This window comes from Thamnophis sirtalis, unplaced genomic scaffold (genome assembly GCF_051295495.1).
Source record: "Thamnophis sirtalis isolate CommonGarterSnake01/CBP01778 unplaced genomic scaffold, rThaSir2_p1.2 scaffold_5, whole genome shotgun sequence".
NCBI lineage: Eukaryota > Metazoa > Chordata > Lepidosauria > Squamata > Natricidae > Thamnophis > Thamnophis sirtalis.
This window is the reverse complement of record NW_028261385.1, coordinates 54,978,445-54,991,960: the sequence shown is the minus strand read 5'-3', so window position 1 is coordinate 54,991,960 and position 13,516 is coordinate 54,978,445.

Here is a 13,516-nt window from a genome sequence, read left to right as displayed (position 1 = left end):
AGATTTACACCAGTCTCCAGAGCATGTATTCCAGCATCTGCTCGGAGGTGGTAAGTAGGAGCCTAGCTGGTTCCTTTTCTTCCGGATTAGAGTATAATATATTTTCTTTTTCTCCTGCCTTTCTTCTTTAGATAAATCATTCAAGATGGTGGACGTCCCTAATGCTTCTCCTCCCCCTCCCCATCCTCTAATTTCCTTCCCAACAACCCTGGGAGGTGGGCTGCCCTGAGGGAGAGGGACTGGACCAAAGTCACCCAGCCAGCTTTCATGCCTAAGGGCAGGACTAGAACTCCCCAAGTCATCCAGGAGGCTTTCATGAGAAAGGTGGGACTAGAACTCACAGGCTCCTGATTTGTTTGCCTGATGCCTCAACCACTAGACTAAACTGGCTAGAGGGATTCTTCTTGGGTTGTTGCTCCCTTGGGAACACCAGAGGTTCCATGCCACCATGAGGACTATAAACCTTACTGATTTGTGCGTTTGAGGATCAGAAATGGTAGTTTGTGGAAAAGGGAAATTACGATGTAAAGAGGGCAAAACATAAATGCATTAATAAGATCAGAAGCCATTTCCTTATCATCTTTCTTTCCCTTTTCTTTTTCTATTTTTTTTTCACTATCTACTATTTTTCTTTATTTTCCTTTATGGTTTTTACTTGGATAAAACTGTCTTTAATAACATAAATGTGTTTGTGTGTGTATGTGTCTGTGTGTGTGTGTGTTTGTGTGTGTGTATAATATAATACAATATAAAACTGTATTATACTAATACTTACGATATACTATACTATATAATGTAATATATATTATATTGTATTGCATTGTATAATAGTCCAGTCTAGTCCAGTCCAGTCAAGTCTGTTAGGTAAGCTCCCCAGTTGCAAAACTTACAATAGCTCACGCTGATCACTATACGACACTTCTAACAGCCAGCTTCCAAATACTCAGATCAGATCAGCATCTAACAGTGATTCTGGCTCCATCTTATGGCCGCTTGAGGAAACAGCAACCAATCACATTTACACCATTATTTAAAGAAACAGGTACAGCATTGTTACATGATTCATATATTAACAACCCAACCGTTAGATTATATGCCTAACAAAATCCAATATAGTATAATAATATTATTTAGTATAATAAAATATAGTATAGTATAACAATCTTATAGTTTAAAATACAATACAATACGATACAGTATAATAAAATTTAATATGTTATGGAAGACATTGTTGTTGAGGACATGAGGACTAGAAACTGTAGAAAGAAAAAAAGAGGAAGCTACAGAGTTCATTGCCTTGTTTGTGGCCATGTGTTCCTCAGATCAATCGATGCAAGGAAAAATTGCCGGTAATGTTGAAGCAGATGCTGAAATTCCTGAAGAGCCGGAATTCTTCATCCCGAGAGGCAGCTGCCCTCTTAATTGGTAACTCCGAATGCAAACTCTGGAATGAGGGGAGGAAAAACCAGGGCAGGCGGGCTTCCTAAGGCCAGACATGCTGACCATTCTCTCTCTCTCTCTCACACACACACACGGCCCGGTTTCTTAAGGGTATCACTGTGGTTGTTAAGTGAGTCACGTGTTTGTTAAGTGAATTGGGCTTCCTTCCGGAGTTTGCTCGCCCGAAGGTTGCAAAAAGTGATCAGGTGACAACCCCCCCCCCCAAAACTCTGCAATCATCATAAATATGAGTCATATGAAATTCTTTCCAGATAGACCCAATTCCTGGGACCATCCCATAAAGTCCCAAAGCAAGTCTTCCAAATATAAACAAAAGAATTCTGCATTTTCTTTCTTGAATCAGTTGATTTAGCCATTTCTGCCAACTCCACCAACCTTTTCTTTGCATATGTCTAGGCTGCTGTGCAGAATACATGAAACAGAATGTGGTGACTTCCAAACAAATCGAAGAAGTTTTCCTGGGTGAGTTTCAAAGTTCCCTCACTTGAAGCGGAGACTTTCTCTCCAGAAGCTCTGTCGCTGATCAGAGTTGGTTCTCAAGGTGGATCCTGGAAATCATTTCTTTTCTGGATTCCTTCCAGGTCTCCAGGATCTGCAAGAGGATTGTGAAGCCTCCGTGGCTCAGGCTGCAGCTGAGTCCATGAAAGTACTCGTCTGGCAGTGCGGCCATCGGATGAAGCCAGATCACATTATTACCCATTTCCTCTCCAATGCCATCCGGAACACCTCCGTGACCAAACTGTCATAGTTAAATAGTTTAATCCTTTACTTTATTGTCTTGGCACCCCATACCACAAAGGTGTGCCTTCTGCAGTGTATATTATATATGAAAAATAACACTATGCAATTGTATACAACTGTACATTCTATACAATGAAATTGGAAACTCCTAATATTGCATTTGTGTTGCCCTCTACAGTAGAATTTAAGATAGTTACTGCTCTGGGATGGAAGCTCTTTTTCAGTCTACTTGCCCTTATTTTTATTGTCCTGTACCGTCTGCCAGATGGTAATAGTTCCAAAAAATGGGTGCCCAGGAGGAGATGGATTTTTAAGGATGTTTGGAACTTTCTTAAGGCAACAGGAGCTATAAAGCTCTTCCAAAGAGGGGAGGGGGCAACCAAGGACTCTCTGGGCATCTCCCTTTCAGCTGGTCTTTGGGAAAAGGGAGGAAGCGTGAAGATAATTCCTATGTTGTGAAAGACCACAAAGGAACATCATGGAAACAGGACCTGGCAGAGAGATTAGTAACTCATAGGTACCTGATTGGCTGTTGACTGACAAGGGGCCCGTTTTCTGGGCTTCAAACATTTCCCTGGCTGTTTTTGTACATGCTCGGCCAACAATCTTAGTAGCTGCAAAATTGAATGCATGTTCTTCATTGCAATGTGAGGCTACCAATGAGTTTGGGAAATGTTGATTGGTTTCTATTTAACCACAACCTTAACACTTCCTTTTTTCTCTCTCTTCTTATTAGGGTCACTTGGGATTATAACTGTCCTCTATATAAGTAGATTAAGGTATAGAAGAACCTGAAGACTTTGTATTTTTCAACTACCATATAGTATATCAACTGTTTTGAAATGAGTTAAAAGATAACGGCCACTGGCTCTGCAATACCAACTTCCTCTTCTTCATCATCCAGAGGACAAAGATCAATACACACAATGTTGCAACAGGAAAAAGACAAGGAAGTGATACTGCAGATGATTATGCAAGGAATACAAAAAATACAAGTAAGACCAGAGAAGATAGAAAAGAGAACAGATAACATTGAAAAGAGAATAGAAAATATAGAACAAAGAAGAGAAAACATCAAACAAAAAGCAGGGAATGGAGATGGGAAAATTGAGAATATTCACCAAATGATGATGAAATATGAGGACAGACTTCAAAAAACTGAAGAAAAAGATGAGCAAAGAGATAAGAAAATTGGAAATATTGATACCAGATTCAGTGTGGTTGAAAAAGATAACAGTGGAATACTGGGATGGGAGATCAATGGATCAGAATTTTATCTCAGATTTCAGATTTTATTTCAGATTTAGAAGAAAAGGGAGAAAATCTGGCAGAAATAATGATAGAAATTCTGGCAGACATCTTGGAGATAACCCAAGAGAAGATGATGGATGGTATAGACAAGTTGTTTTGAGACTATATGCAGTGAGAAACAATCTCCCAAGAGAAGTTCATATAAGGTTTACTAAGAAAGCAATTAAGACAAATATTAGAGAAGGCAAGAGACAAAAGACTGGAATAAAAAATAAGGAGATTGCGGTTTTGAAACAAGTACCAAGAAGAGTGAAAGAGAATAGAATACCAATTTGTGACTCACTCACTCACTCACTCACTCGACGCCTCTTCACCCAACGTGGGTATAGGCGACTTCCATGGAAATTTATGGCGATCCATGGAAGCTGTTTCGGCTGGATATACCCAAGGGGACGCCAGTCCCAAGGGTCGACAGAGCCCGATTGGTGGGAACAGGGGGCACCACGTGAAGGCCGGGTTGTCGTTTGATAGTTGAGAGGCTATATTTGGCGCATCAACTATCCTTGCCCCCCCCCCCCAATTTGTGACTAAAATTTTACTTTAAAAAGTTGTTAATTATAGATGGCTGATATCAGAAGGTCTCATGTTTGTATGGCAAGGACGAAGATATAGAATAGATTCAACTGTGATAGCAGAACTATTCTATGCAGAACATTTGAGAGGGAAAGATGAGGAGACAGAAAAAGAAAAACCACTAATTGTACTCCAAGAGGAGTACAGAAAGAAGAAGGTGCGGTAGGCAGCATTGACCTTAGAGAACAACAAGAACCGAGATCTACTAGAGCAGTAAATCCTTCTTATAAAGTATAAATATGGAAGAGAAAAAATTGATTACAATTAATATAAATGGACTTAATTTGGCTATTAAAAGAAGGAAAACATTCCATAGAGAAATTAAAATTGGACAAAATCTGCCTACAAGAAGTACATATTAAAAAGCAACATGAACAAATACTGGTGCAGCCAAAATTAGGGAAAATATTTACTGCGTTGCCAAGATGTAAGAAAAGAGGAGTGGTTTTGTATATCAAAGATACAATCCCAGCAGAACAAATCTACACAGATGATGATGGAAGAATTTTGATGGTGGAAATTATGGGCAATAATAAGAAAATACTTTTAGTAGCAATTTATGCTCTTAATGACAACCAAGATGAATTTTATAGAAAATTACACATGAAAATATTTGCCAATCACCTCCAAGATGTGGCTTTACTCCCAAGTTCACCCTGTTTTCTTAGTAGTTCTTGTCTTCTGGCATCTCTGCGCACGCACACACTGGGAACAGGTTCCAGCTGTTCCTCTGCCTCACTGCTGTCTAGCTCCTTCTCTACCTCCAATGCTTCAGTGAACTTCCCTCAGTCCCCAGGACTGGCCCATGTTTTTCCACAACCTCCTCACTGTCCGACTGCTGCCAGTTTCACTGGTGCCCCACAACAAAAGGGGACATAAATGACAAGGCGCGAGCAAGGATGAGTGCAGCCTGGATGAGTTGGCGAGACCTCACTGATGTGTTATGTGACAGATGGATGCCAACCCATCTTGAATCTAAGACCTACAAGAGAACCATCCTCCTGTTGCACTGTAGGGCCCCTGAATGCTGGGCAGCAACAGGAGGGAGCAAAAGCTCTCTCCATACCATGGAAATGTGAAGGCTCCATTGAATATAGGGCACTTCCCTTCCTGACCACATCACACATGACACCATTTGACCACATTTTGGTGTGGCACCAATTACAGAGAAGATGAGAGAAGTCCGACTCTGCTGATAAGGACACATCCCGAGAGCAGCATCTTCCACCATGGCCAAGGCTGCCTACCGACTAGAAGTCAATGACTGGTGACCTTGTGGGCATCCAAAACAGGGATGGCAAGAGGTCATCAACAAAGATATGGAAGTTGCAGGCCTTCTCCTAGGCGATGCAGGTGACGGAGCAAAGTGGCCCTCAATGATCCCAAAACCGGACCCTGCACCTCTGGGAATATGCTAGGAAGAAGAAGATGGGGCCCTTGGTTCTCCCTGGACTTGGTTCTTTAGTTTCACACTTTTCATGACCCAAGTACATCATCAGTGTTGTACAGCTTCCTACAGCTTGACTCGCTGAGTGACCATTCAAAGTTACAACGGACCCCCTCAAAAGTATTTACCACATATTTCGGTTTACGACCATTTGCAACGTTCCGTGGTCACCTGATTCTATTTTTTTTAAATAAATGTTTTTTAATTTTAATTGAAACAAGTACAGCATCTTTCTTTACATCTGTAGAAAATGTATCAATCGATTACAGATCCTCCACGGTCAACAAACATAACTCATATTCATACAATTCAGTTTGTTTTTAAAATAAAAGTAGAAAAAGAAAAAAGAAAAAAAAAGAAAAACGAGCCGCAGTATACAAGTGAATTCTTATTGTTCTAAGGATTGAAACTGTGATTCCACCCTCCCCCCTCCCCCCTATAATCCCCCCTCCCTAACCCCCTTACGGCTTCGCAGGTCCCATACCCGGCATAATTCTTTAACAAGCATTTGAGTATAATAAGGCCAGCTAACTTTAAAATTAAAAAAATAAGATAAAAGTAAAGCCAAAAAGCAAAAGGAAAAATAGTAGAAAATAAGAAATTAAAAAAGAAAAAAACACACACTCACACACAAAAAAAAGAAAGAAACAAAAAGGGTCAATAAACCCACTACGTTAACACAGCTTCCCATTATCTGTAAATCTTAAACAATGTAGCTCATTCCAAATTTCAATTATTTTGCTACTTGCAGGGTTTCAAACCGTATTAGAGCCAGGTAAGTTGATCAATTAGAATTCCCCAACTAAAAGTCTCCTTGCTTTATCTATCTATTCAGACCTTTAATTTATCTCTTTTTTTATCCAAATATCCAAACCTTTCTATAACACCATTAAACTCAAATACTTCTTTCATTTTTCATTTCCAACACCTCCCTTTCTATCCTTACCCACCTCCACATATAAATTTTTTACCTTCCACCCTGCCTTTATCCTTATCCACATATATATTTTATCCACATTCATTGCTCCTCCCATGTTTACTCCACTTTCCTGAAGATTCTCCGACCAATCTTTCTTAACCTTATATTAAGATAGCAACTCAAACAAACATCAGCTTGCGTTCTAGCCCCAGGTAATCTAATTAAGCTTTCGCTACCCTTCCCTCTCCCACGCACCTCCCAACTCCGTTCTTCCCAAACCACAACTCAAAAAGATCACAATTTCCGCTCTCCTCGCCTAAGAAAATAATTCATGCACAATTTGAGTTAGAGTTCAGACAAAACTTATGTACAATATATGTCCACAATCAGTGAGTGAGGAGAAGAGGGAAAGAGAAGGGAGAAGTAAAGAGGGAGTGAGAGGGAATGTAAGGAGGGTGAAATGGAGGGAGGGGGAGATGTCTGAGGGGGTAGGGAAGTAGAAGAGGGGAATGCTGGAGGGGTGAAAGGAAAGTTGGAGGGGGAGAAGAGAGGGTGTATGGGGGAATGAAGTGTTATGTTGGGTTTTTTTTTTCTTTTTTCTTTTTTTTATGCACAGTATATAAGTGATTGTATAAAATGAAAATGAAAATGAAATAAATAAAATGTATTTCTTGAGAAAACAAACATAACTCATATTAACTTAAGCATTATTATATATCCATTTTCATTTGACTGTAATTATTATTTAAAAGTATTAATACAAGTAATAATCTTGAACAATACCTGCCCACACCAGTGGGAAAAGAAAAAATCAAAAAGAAAAGGCAAAAAAAAAAAATAGGACAAAAAAAACCAAACAAGCATGACAGGCAGGGAAAAAGAACAAAACACAGGTATCTATTTAAAAAAAAAGAAGTATATCAGCTGGTTACAACATGCTTTGGTGCTTCTCTTCCATTAATTCATATTAATTCAAATATCTTAACTCAAATGTTTACCATATTAACATCATTATACCTCCAGTTTTAATTGCCTATATTTATTTAAACATCCTTCATCCTTAGCTATACCAAAAAATTAATCCATAACACATGCTGACATTTCATTTACTACTTATAAAGTCCTCTATTTACATCAAATCCTCATATCCTATTTTAGCTGAACATCCATAATATATAGTTATATCATATATCATAACATTTTCCCAGTGTTGATTAACATTTGATTGTATGTATTTTATTTAGTTTTTATAATAGTGGTAGTTATTGTAATTAATACTCTTTATGTATAATCCAAAAATGTTTTCTCATATCCAATTGTTATTTATCATATCGACTCCACATTACATACATTACTATCAATATCAATTATTATTCAGCTATATCTGTTACAAAGAGAGCAATTAGATTAGCTAGATTTCTTCAATCTATCAGCCAATTCCACATTATATACATTACCATCAATATCAATTATTATTCAGCTATATCTATTACAAATTAAAATAATCAGATTTAGCTAATTTTAAATTATATTCTTGCATCTGTCAGCCTGTGTCCCTCCAACAGCAAAATATTCTTAATCCAGTTGCCATTCGTTGAATAAATTTACCAAATGTTTTTATAAGCAAGTCCAGACAAAAATATCTTCGCACCTTTTGGCTCTGAATGTCAGTGATGAAATAATAATGTTGTCCCGGGCTTGTAAAATTTTTCAGATTGACTTTAATTCTCCAGGGTGGAGTTTCCATTTCTCCTGCACTCTGTCTCTTTAAATGAATCTTCCTTATGGCTCCCCCCCCTCCTTTCTTCCTCTGAGATAGACCAGACGCCATTTCTCACATTTTCCATTTGTATTTCAGGAACATTCAAACATTCAACAATCTCAGTTTTTCCTTCATATTTTAAAATCATATGATCCAATTTTCTTTCCAATTTCTGAAAAGAGTCAAAAAGCTCTTGACATGCGGAAGAAAGAATCTGAAATGAGGCTTCAGACGCCATGATGTGTCGCAGTTAGAAATTCCAAATATAAACACGCTGAAAACTGTGCAATCTTATCTGATCGTAAACACAGCCAGGTAGTAAAGATGTCAGATCGTGACAGGATAATTAGTAGAAAGTTGACTTTACGATCCACTTAAAAAGAGTCAGTGAGGGGGGTTGCCGAAGCATTCCTTGAAGCATTTAAGAAATAAAGTAGCCACCAGCCATAAATCCATTAAAAAAAGACCAATTTGCCGCTAGATTCTTCTATTTTATGGTTTCAATTAGTTTAGGCTTTTAGCGCGGACAGTTTCTCTTGAATAATAAAATCAGCTTACCAGATGACATCACTTCTGCCATTCTTAGGGGCAACCTGCAGTTTCAGTTAGCACGCAGCTAATCCAGAAAGGAATTGGCACGAGGAGTAAATACCCCCCCCCCCCGCAGAGACTTTGCGGGTGTCTCTGAGGTCCTGGGTCTCTCCTCACCTTCACTGTCATCTCCGGGACAGCTAGAGTTCAAAGAACCCGTCCAAAAATCCTTCGGAATAGAGGAATTTCAGGAATAGCCTGAAACTCCGTCTTCTCACTGCTAAGCCCCGCCTTCTTCCACCTGATTCTATATTTTTGATGCACATACCCAAAACCAGCATTTATTTTCATTTCCCTGCAAAACTGGCCCGTTGTAAACCATTGCTTCACTTACCGACTGTGTTCACTTACCGACCGCCGCAAAAAGCCAAGCTTCTCTAGGGCCTTCACAACTTGCAACCATAGCCTCCATGAGGGTCATAAGTTGAGAATGACCCTGTGTTTTGTCTTTCCACATAGGAACTCCAAGCTTACCTGCAAACATCGCCCGATAATAGTCTCGTGTTTTAGTCCCGGTGTGCATTTTATCTTTGCTTCGGGAATCAGCATTGCAAAGGTCAACTCTGCAAGGGTCACACACAGCTCCGCCGCATCTCTGCCCATAAAACATTAACTTTTACAACCAGGCAAACTGAGATACGAAGGAGTTAAGGCTTCTCCCCGGGTGGAATCGTGCATCATTTTAACCTGGCTGTTAATCTGTCAGTGTTTTTTCTACCTTGGCCTAGCTAGCTGGCTGGGGAATTCTAGGAGTTGAAGTCCACCCCTCCTAAAGGGGCTGAAGTTGAAAAAAAAACACTGAACTAGATTTTTGGCATCAGATCTAGAAATGGTCCATGGAACATTCTTCATTTATTTGATTAGTTATCCCACCTTTGCAAGCAGTCCTCGACTTACGACAGTTCATTTAGCGACCGTTCAAAGTTACAATGGCACTGAATAGTTTAGGAACGCATCCCACAGTTACGACCTTTGCGGCATCCCCGTGGTCACGTGATCAAAATTCGGATGCTGGGCAACGGACTCCTCTTTACGACAGTCGCTGGGTCATGGGGATCCCCTTTTGCGACGAGCAAAGTACAATGGGGAAGCCAGATTCACTTAACAACTTGAGGGATTCACGTAACAACTGTGGCCAGAACTCACTTAACGAATGACTCACTTAAGGATGGAAATCTTGGGCTCAGTGGTGATCCTAAGTCAAGGAGCATCTATATTACATATTCAAGGTGGCAAAGATGCCTAACTCTTCTTTCCCCTGTTTTCTCTTCAACAACAACCATGTGAGGTGGGTTGGACTGAGGGAGATAGACTGGCCAGTCACCCAGCTTCTTTCATGCCTAAGGCGGGACTAGAACTCTCTGTCTCCTGGTGATTGGCCCAAAATCATCCAGCCGGCTTCCATGCCTAAGGCGGGACTAGAACTCTCCGTCTCCTGATGATTGGCCCCAAATCACCCAGCTGATTTTCATGCCAAAGGCAGGACTAGAACTCTCCATCTCCTGGTAATTGGCCCCCTATCATCCAGCTGATTTTCATGCCAAAGGCGGGACTAGAACTCACCAGCTCCTGGTGATTGGCCCAAAGTCACCTAGCAGACTTTCTTACATAAGGCAGAACCCACAAAGTACTGGAGATCAGCTCAAAAGTCGCGAAACCCACTTTAATTCCTAAGGCGAGACTAGAACTCATTGTCTCTCAGAGTTTAGCCAAAGTTGCCAGGTTAGCTTTCATACTTAAGGCGGAACTAGAATTTGTGGTATCCTGGTGATTGACCTAAAATTACCCAATGAACTTTCTTACATAGGTGGGACTAGAACTTCCAATCCCACGATGATCGGTCCAAATCCCACTTTAATTCCTAAGGCTGGATTAGAACTCAGGGTCTTCTGGTGATTCACAAAAGTCACCCAGACTTACCTCCTGTACTTGCGCAACTGTCCCTGACACCTATTAGCTCTTCGGTGCCAGGCATCCAGGAACAACTCACTACTGGCATCCGGCTCACTCTCCCTTGTCTACTCCCCACTGGTCCAAGGCTCAGGCGCCTCCTGTGGCCAACCAGCCTCTCTGCGCCGTACTCAGAGTCGGAACCCTGTCCAGGCTCTTCCACATCCTCCAGAGCCAACTCATAGGGCCCCTCGCTGTCGGAGTCTGGTGGCAGCTTCAACGGCTCCTGCTGGGCCACACAAGACATACGTTTTGCTATAAGTAATAATTGGATATGAATATTGAATGGTACCTATGAAAGAAAGATTAAGGTCAATAAAAAAGAACTAAGTTAAATTTAGTTAAGTTTTGTTTATTAGGGGGCAAATGTTATGATAAAGGACACAGTCAAATAAAGGAGGGATAATGATAACAACGTATATACATATATACATGGGTACAACATAAGGAAAGTGGTTGTAAATTGTAAACAATGATTTGGAAAGGAGGATTAGAAATTTTTGTTATTAAATATTATGGATGTTTAGCCAGAATAAGCCATAAGGATTCAGTGTTATTGGAAGATATTAGAAATAGCAAATGAAATGAAAGGCCAGTATGTGGTTATGTTTTAAATCTTGATATATTTTATGATGAAGGACGTTTAAACAACTATAGTCAAATGAAAATGGAGGTATGATGATGTAACATGTGTAAATATATCTGAGTTAAAATACTTAATATGAATTATGGTTGATGACTGTGGAAGAGATGCATGAAAGTCTTTTGTAACCAACTGATACACTTTCTACTGTAGGGTTATTACAATGTTCATCTGGATGGTTTTTGGAACTGCGGTTACACGTAATTGCAAGCGTCAGCAATTCTTTGCTTGCAGTGTTCCCAAGCATGTACAAGGACACAGGATGAAACAATGTATAACCTGTAACATTTGCTGCTTTGAATGTATAATATTTGAGTCTTTCATTGTGTGTGAAAACATGCATATTCTCATGAACACCAATGATGTAATTACTAACCAATTACTGTACCATGGAGAATTGTTAACCAATAATGGAATAACACGTAAAGTAGGTAAGAACTGAGAAACTAAGAAACTATAAAAATCCTGTCTGATGCTCAATGAAGTTGCTGTTGATTCTCAATAAACTGCTGTTGATTCTGCTATCCGTGGATTGGTTTCCTTTCACTCATCTTCAGCCTCCAGGGACAAATGCTACATTCTAGAGGACGTAAAGAAGGAGGATTCTTTGTGTTGTGTCTGTTTTGAAAATAAAAAATAAAAAAATTATATATATATAAAAAATTAACGTTGATTGGATGAAGGCAAATATATGAGTCCCAGGATAATGTCTATGAAGCTTCTCCGTCATTCAGGTCCTGGTTGTCCCAAAGGTGCTTTTTTTTTTTAATTAAGAAAAATTTTTAGTTTTTAATTTAAAACAAGTACAAAATCTTTCTTTACATGCTATAGAAAGTGTGTCAGTCGGTCACAAATAAACTAATAATCCTCCACAGTCAACAAACATAATTCATGTCAACTCGAACATTTTAACTCAAATATTCATACATATCACCATCATCATATATCCATTTTCATTTGACTGTAATTATTATTTAAAAATATTAATAAAGATAATAATCTTAAACAATACATGCCCACACCAGTGGGAAAAGAAAAAATCAAAAAAGAGGGGGGGGGGAGACAAAAAGAACAAAGAAAAGGTAGGGAAGAAAAAACAAAAACAAAAACAAAAAACAAAAACAAAACAAAAAAAGAACACAGGTATATATTATATATAAAAAAGTATTTCAGCTGGTTACAACATGTTTTGGTGCATCTCTTCCATTAATTCATATTAATTCAAATATCTTAACTCAAATGTTTACCATATTAACATCATCATACTTCCACTTTTAGTTGACTACAGTTATTTAAACATCCTTCAACCTTAACTATGCCAAAGAATTAATCCATAACACCTGCTGACATTTCATTTACTTGCTTGTAGAATCCTCGATTAACATCAAATCCTCGTATCTTATTTTAGCTGAACATCCATAATATTTAGTACCAAAAAGTCCATCTTCCATGCAGTATAGTTTATTATCATTCTCCCTTCTTTATGTAGTTATATCATATATCATAACATTTTCCCCATATTAATTAACATCTAACTGTATATATTTTATTTTATTTTTTAATAGTGATAATTATTGTGATTAATAACCTTTGTATATAGTCCAAAAATATTTCCAACCTTCCTTTCTCATATCCAATTATTATTTATCATATCAACTCCACATTATATACATTACTATCAATATCAATTATTATTCAGCTATATCTATTACAAATAAGAGTAATTAGATTTAGCTAATTTTCAATTGTATTCTTCAATCTATCAGCCTATGTCTCTCCAATAGCAAAACTTCCTTAGCCCTATCACCATTCTTAAAACAAATTCCCCAAACGTTTTTATAAGCAAGTCCAAACAGAAGTATCTTCGCACCTTTTTGCTTAGGGTGCCTTTGGTGTAATAACGTTGTCCTTGGCTTGTTCCACTCATTTTGTTTTTGATTTTCAAGGGTGGTATCAAAAATTCTGCAAATAATGTTTCATAAAGTATTGATTCTTTTATGCTTCTCATTCCTCCTGCAATCTGTCTTTTAAGATAAATTTTTTGTATAGCCGCCCCTCTTTCACGCGTTGTATCTCTTTCCCTTTCTGCCTCCGAAATAGACCAGACGCCCGACGTGT